Source organism: Equus caballus, chromosome 7 (assembly GCF_041296265.1).
Source record: "Equus caballus isolate H_3958 breed thoroughbred chromosome 7, TB-T2T, whole genome shotgun sequence".
NCBI lineage: Eukaryota > Metazoa > Chordata > Mammalia > Perissodactyla > Equidae > Equus > Equus caballus.
The window spans coordinates 38,878,521-38,886,127 of NC_091690.1; the positions used below are offsets into that span (position 1 = coordinate 38,878,521).

Consider the following 7,607-nt stretch of genomic DNA (forward strand, 5'->3'; position numbering starts at 1 on the left):
TTCAGAGGTCTTTGTAAGATCACACAGTTATTCTCCATTCTTACATGCAGACCTTTGACAGTGAGAGCTGTGGGTTACTGGAAAAGGAAACAAATCGGAGTGGGAGAGGCTACAATTGTGCACGTGGACGCTAAAAAGCCTACTTTGGAAGTTTTTTTATAATCCTGGATGGAGGTAAGGAGGCAGGTGAGAGTCTGTTATCTTAAGGAAAGAAGATTCCATGTCATCGTTCTCTGCCCTGGGCCCTCCTACTGTGCGTGACCGAAATAATTTCATTATTGCTATCAGATCCACTCACTGAGACATGCAAAATCTTCATGAAGAATTTTATTCCCAACTTCGTTCCCATTACATCTTTGAAAGTAAGTTACAGAATTAACCTTCCCATTTTAAAATAGAAAAACAAAGCCCCAAAGAAATCTGCATTTTCTCACTTCACTTTCAGTCAACCATGCTGGAAGTTGCGTCCTGACCTGGCCCGGCTCACCTTGCCTCTCCGACAGGCCAGCGTGGCTGAGCTTACAGTGCCATCTAGTGTTCACAGTGAGGCAGCTACATTTTTTATGTCTATTCCAGCAACACGACGTTTTCAGCATTGAGTACTGTGCCTCACTCATTACTTAGGCGCAGGGCGGTCAGAGATGAGTTAGACAGGCTTAGAGTTCATGTTTTAATTGCCATATGGCTTTGGGCAACTTACTTTACTTCACTGTGCATAAACCTGAAATGGAGACGAGAGTAAAAAACTCACACAGTTTCTCAGAGCAGTATATAAGTTAAGCAACACAAGGCGTATAAAATGTTTATCAACCTAGTATTCACTGCACACATGGTAACTACAAAGCACGATCCCTTGAAAAGCTGACATTCTTGTCGGGGAGACAGACATGTAAATGGAACACGTAAAACACACGATAAATAACGAAATAGAAACAGGAAACTTTTCCATGGATATTTCGTCCATGTAGACAAGCATCAAAGCTAATATTGCTCTTACATGCGACCGTTAGGCATTATTCAGTAAAACTTCTTTGATCTTAGACAAAAAATAAGTACATACTAAAATAACAATAAGGGCCCTCCTGAGTGTCCGAAGAACTTTCAGGCACAGGCAGTAAGTAATCCAGCATCATTAAGGTTCCAAGCTATAGTTCTGAAGCCTTAGTTGCTACACAGTAATATATTAATATATCATATACATATTAGCATTTCAGAATTTTGTTTCATCTATAGCAGATATTCTCTAAATTGATTAACCTCAGAGGATTAATGTCAAAGAATATGGTTGACAAGAATAATGGCATTAAAGAAAAATAGCATAGCCTTTGTCTAAGCTCACCCCAGCAAAGACAGTGGGATTCCAGTTTCCTCCCAATCTTGCCTATTGTCAGAATTCCTGGGCGGTTCAAGAGTGATCCCTGCAGCCTCTGACACTACCAGGAATGTTATTTGCAAGCAGCTCCCCTACTCTGGCTAGTTGGTTCTTCCTCTCTTTGCTAAAGCTGCTTTCCTCTCTCTCTTTGGCTCTCTTTTCTGACACTAAGTCTCACCCCTCACCCCCACTTGAGCTCTGCTGTGTCGTGAGGCTGGACCACTACCATTCCCATAGGACTCTTCTTTTCTAGTCACGACTACTGCTTCTGGCCTGAGCTGCAGACCAGCTAAGCCATGACATGAGAGTGGGTGCCTCAGTCAGAGTGGGGCCCGAGGCTGTGGCTCCAGGAGAGGACAGCCAATTTTCTTTCTTTCCTTGCTGCATCCACAAGAGAGAGAGCCTCATGTCAGCTTCTCAAGCCAGAGTGGTAGCCACCAAGAAACTTCCTCTTCTACTCTCTTTTAGGTGCAGCACCCATTAAGGCAAAATTTACAATGTCTTCCATCTAACCAAAAATTACCAGGTGTGCAAAAAAATAAAAACCAGAAAAATACCATCCATAATGAAGAGAAAAAGCAAACATGAAACCAACCCAGAAATGATACAAGTTACAGAATTGGCGGACAAAGACATTAAAACAGTTATTATAACTGTATCCTATATGTTCAAGAAGTTAGAGGAGAGACTGAGCATGTTGGTAGAGATGTAGAAGATATAAAAAATACCCAAATTAAACTTCTGAGACCAAAACCACAACGTCTGAGATGAAAATACACTGGATGAGATTAACAGCAGGTTAGACACTGAGAAAGAAGAGATTTGTGAACTTGAAGACATAGCAATGTAGATCATCCACAGTGAAATACAGAGAGAAAAGATACCAGAAAAAAAATGAAAAGGGCATCAGTGCACTGTGGGATAACCTCAAGCAGTGTAACACATGAAAAGAAAGACACTAAAAAAGCTTCCAGATGTAAAAGGGATCGTCTAAAATTCCAGAGAATCCATCAGAATTTTTAAATAGCTTTACTGTGAAAGAAACTCTTTTGATGCCCAAGACTCTGACAGGTAAAGCTTGTGATGCAGTCTCTCAGGGTATCGCCAATGTGGACAGTCTACTCTTAAGCTGACACAGCTCTCACCCAGGACTGACCATCACATTGTTCATTTGTTAACACTTTTTAAACACAATAAAAATAATAAAATAATACATGGCCAAGAAGGGTTCATTCCAGGAATGCAAAAGTTGTTCAACAATGGGAATACTATTAACATAAATCATTGCATTTATAAACTAAAGAAGAAAACCCACATGATTTCATGATAAATGCAAAGAAAGTTTTCTCTTAATGTTTAATAGCATTTCTAATAAAAACACTAATTAAAATAGGAATATAAAAGGGCCGGCCTGGTGGCATAGTGGTTAAGTTTGCACACTCCACTTCGGCAGCCCAAGGTTCACAGGTTCAGATTCTGGGCACAGACCTATACATGGCTCATCAAACCACGCTGTGGTAGTGTCCCACAAACAAAATAAAGGAAGATTGGCACAGATGTTAGCTCAGCAAGAATCTTCCTCAAGCAAAAAGAGGAAAATTGGCAAAAGATGTTAGCTGAGGGCCCATCTTCCTCACCACAAAAAAAAAGGGGGGGAATATAAAGAAACTGCTTAAACATGATGAAAACTGTTTACCAAAAACCATCATTAGACTTCTGCTTTCAATCATGATGGAATAACAAAGACTAGATTTACCTTCCCTCCTTAAACAACTAACTGCTGAACAAAATACAGGAAACAGAAGTATTCAGGCATTGCACAAAAGGCAGTGCAGGACAGCCTGCCTGAGAGAGGGAAACAAATGAGGTGAGCCCGGAAAGTGGCCCAGTTCAGTGCCTGGGGACAGTTTCCAGGCAGAACACAGAAAGGGGGGACCAAAACCGCTCGACATACTTGCTGCGTGAAGGAGACAAGGTTTGAGCTCAAGCCGCACAAAGTCATGAAAAATTTGAGAGGCAAAGTATCAGAGAGGGACCAGCAGGAGAGGGCTCCGGTGACCTGCAGGGCCTCAAGCCGGGCTGAGAGCTGCGACGCGCATGAGAGAGGGAACTTCCAAGCCCGGGGAAGGAACACCAGACTGGGAGGCGGGTCAGCCCCAGGAGCTCACGCGGGGCCAGGGCTGTGCCCCCGCCAGCTAGGGTGGAAAGGCTGCCGCGTACCTGGGACGCTGGGCCCAGTTCTCAGAAACATGGCCTCGCTGGGGCCGAATTAGCCCTCAGTGAAGAGCTGTGTTAGACCTGTTGTGTCAAAGTTTAGAAGCAAGCCTCAGAAGACCCAAACCGACTCCAGGTGAACTGCATTGTAAACCAAGCCGATAAAAACCCAAAGGAATTCAAAATATCCAGCAGCCGATAAAGTGAAATGTACAATGTCTGGCAGCCAATCACGCATTCCCAGGTATGCAAATAACCGGGAGCAGTGACCTATAACCAAGAAAAAAATCAATGCATTGATCCCAGAGAATCAATTCCAAAGAGCACAGGAACACCCATTAACTGTGTCTTAGCCAAGATTCCACACTCTTGCCTCATCAAAGCTTTTAGCAGCAGATACTGACTCAAAAACTACAGAATTGTCAGATTTCTTTTCACCAATTTGTAGTGCTAATAAACCAAAAAGTTATTAAGAAGAAAGAAAACAAAAGCCCGACTGACATAGATTATTTCTGCAGAATTCTCTGATCTTCAAAATTTTGAACCTGCTCACTCTTGACTGCTTTCCATTCTTCCTGCATTCAGTTTATTCCTTCCTTCTCTTTGGTACGGATAGTACTGCTTTTATTGTTAATAAAACATTTCAAAAACAAAAATTCAAATTATGTTTGTAAATATCTATGTATATATACACCAATTTATGCATGTCCACTATTGGACGGATGCTTCTGTTTGGTCATTTTTGCTTTAGATCTCTGTAGTCATAGAAAACACTTATAATATGCTGCTATGTGCCATGCCCAGTAAGTGCCATAAATATATATATATTCTCGTGTAAAATACATATATTTTGGTTATCACATCAGCCCTCTGTGGAATCATCAGTTCCATTTTACAGATGAAGAAATTGAGGCATGAGGGGTTCAGAAGCTTGCACTAAGTCACAAAGTTGATAGCTGGCAGATTTCGGTTTGAACTCAGGTAACCTACCACCAGAGCCCATATTTTAGCCTCTGTATACTGCCTCCGGCTGACACAGAGGCTGTAGAATAGATTTTCTATTTAAAAAAATAAAACTGTACGGATGTAACTCATGCAGCTTCCGCCCTACATCCCCCACAGTAACCACTAATCTGAAGATGGAGATAGTTCTCATACATGATTTTTCACCCTCACGTCTCCCCACCTTTGGAGCTCAGATGAAGATGACTGAGTGAATCATATCATCGAGGGGTTTTTTGCTTTTGTTTTGTTTTTTGCTGAGGAAGATTCACTCTGAGCTAACATCTGTTACCAATCTTCCTCTTTTTTCTGAGGAAGATTCATTCTCAGCTAACATCTATTGCCAATCTTCCTTTTTTGTGTGTGAGGAAGATTGGCCATAAGCTAACATCTGTGCCAAACTTTTTCTATTTCATATGTGAGCTGCCACTGCAGCATGGCCACTGACGAGTGATATAGGTCTGCGCCCAAGAACCAAACCTGGGCCGCCAAAGCAGAGTGCACTGAACTTAACCACTAGGCCACAGGGTACCCAGTTTTTAGCATGCAGTCCTCATTGGTCCACACAAGACTACTCTGGTGTTTTTTGTAAATGAATTTATGCATACCTTTCTATTCCCAGTCTCCGTGCCCATTCCCTCATTTCCACATCCTTCACCTCCATAGTTAACCCATCTAATGTGCTTTGTATGTATTTTTGAATTTCCATGTTTATTTGTAAAACCCTTATTGGTGGTGGTGGCAGTATGTGTGTATTTTAAATTTATATAAAGTCATCTTACTATATAGACCTTTTTATTATTATTATTTCTTATTACTTTTACTCAGCACTGTTTCTACCACATATCCATGCTGTGGTGTACTTTCCCCTGTTGTGTTTAGCACCGCACAGTACTCTTTCAGCTGCACCTGCCTCCTGGGCTCCTCCTCCCTGCAGACAGAACTGCAATGGCCATTTGTGCACATGTCCCACCATGAGGCTGTGTGGAATCTCTCTGTAGCATACGAATGCTTAATTTAACCAAATACTTAAAACACACTCTCTAAAGAAAACTGTACCAGTCAACACTCCCCCAGCAATAGAGAAAGTTCCCAATTTTTCCCACATCCCTACATCATTTGGCATTATCCAATTTCTTATTTATTTACTTACTTACTTATTTATTGCTGAGGAATATTCACCCTGAGCTAACATCCACAGCCAATCTCCTTCTTTTCACATATGAGCCGCTGCAACAGCACGGCCACTGACAGATGAGTGGTGTAGGTCCACGCCCGGGAACCAAACCCAGGCCACCAAAGTGGAGCATGCCGACCTTAACTGCTAGGTAACCAGGGCTGGTCCTCCAATTTCTAATTTTTGCAAATCAGATGTCCAGTATTTTCATAGACTGTACATTTTATAGTTGCTAATGAGTTGGAGTATCTCTTTGTATGCTTTTCTTTTGGGTTTCTACATTTGGAAATTTCTATTTATATCATTTTCCCAGTTTTCTGTGGAGTTTCTCCTTGTTGATTCACAAGAGTTACTTGTATATTCTAGCTAATAGCTAGAGACAGTCTCTTGTCAGTTTTAGATATTAAAAATATATTCTCCCAAGTGATGTCAGCATCTTGGCAGAGTGAGCTCTCCTGGTGATCTCTCCCCTCCACGATACAATGAAAAAGACACTCACACTCCAACAGAGGACATCCACGCAACACAAAAGATGTCTGAGAGACCCACGCAGCCACACATTGGAGGGTGGAGAGGCTGGAACCCCCTCGGAGGAGGTGGAACAGGGTAAGAGAAAACTTCACTCCCTCCCCAAAAGACTGTGATCCAGGACTGCACGGCCTCCAAGAGGGAAGGAACAGAGGAGGGTATGCCCGTTTGTAGGAACATCAAAGATCTCCAAGGTCCTTTGCAGCCTAAGGGAAAGCCCCTACCGAGGTGAAAGCTATCTCAGGGGTGACCTCATCAAGCCAACACCCCAGGAGAGCAGATAGCAAGAGCAGAGCGAGTAAGCCCATGAGAGCACAGAGAAGACAGTGCCCCTTCCCCCCCACCCACCCAGCGCCAGCTCCAGCACCTGGGATCCCAGCAGAATGCAGAGGGCTCAGAATACGCAGCTCTTGACCCCACCCACCCAGTGGTGATAGGTGGTAACGGTGATCAGTAATACCAGGATGCAGAAGAACAGAACCATGTCCTCTAGTAGTATCAAAAATTATACTAAATCTCCAGAACAGAGAGAAAATGACAAGTACCCAGAAATCAGTCCTGAAGACACAGAAATATGTAATCTAAATCACAGAGAATTCAAAATAGCTATCATCAAAAAACGAGTTAAAAGAGAATGTAGAGAAACAATGCAACCAGTTCAGGAGCTATATCACAAAAGAGATTGAAACTATAAAGAAGAACCAATCAGAAATATTGGAGATGAAAGACACAATGGAAAAGAGACAACAAAATATGGATTCCCTGAATGCTCGAGCAGACATCATAGAGGAGTGAATCAGCATAATCAAGGATAGACATATTGAAATGCTCCAGATAGAGGAGGAGAGAGAACTAAGACTAAAAAGAAAAGAAGAAAGTATCCAAGAAATATCCAACTCAATTAGGAAATGCAACATAAGAATTATAGATATTCCACAGGGAGAAGAGAAAGAGAATGGAGCAGAAAGTTTATACTAAGAAATAATAGCAGAGAACTTCCCAAACCTGGGGAAGGAGATGAAAATCCATGTGAAAGAAGCTATCAGATCTCCTAAATATGTCAGCGTAAAAAGACCTACTGCAAGGCAGTTAGTAGTGAAACTGGAAAAAGTGAATGGCAAAGAAAAACACTAAGGGCAGCAAGGCAGAAGAAAATAACCTACAAAGGAACCCTATCAGGCTTTCAGCAGATTTCTCTGCAGAAAACTTACCAGGAGACTAAAACATACTAGGCCAGGAGAGACTGGAATGACATATTCAAATCTTTGAAGGACAAAAATGTTCAGCCAAGAATACTCTATCAAGAGAAAATAT

At 42.0% G+C, this 7,607-nt stretch overlaps 1 long non-coding RNA gene across 1 annotated transcript; it reads right to left on the reverse strand.

Moving 5' to 3' along the window:
* Positions 1-312: 312 nt before the first annotated feature.
* LOC138924998 (uncharacterized) lies at positions 313-3,569 on the reverse strand. Its single transcript, XR_011440564.1, has 2 exons — positions 3,327-3,569; positions 313-721 (listed from the first exon to the last, which is right to left on the reverse strand). It is a non-coding gene; the product is annotated as an uncharacterized lncRNA (long non-coding RNA).
* Between the last annotated feature and the right edge of the window lie 4,038 nt (positions 3,570-7,607).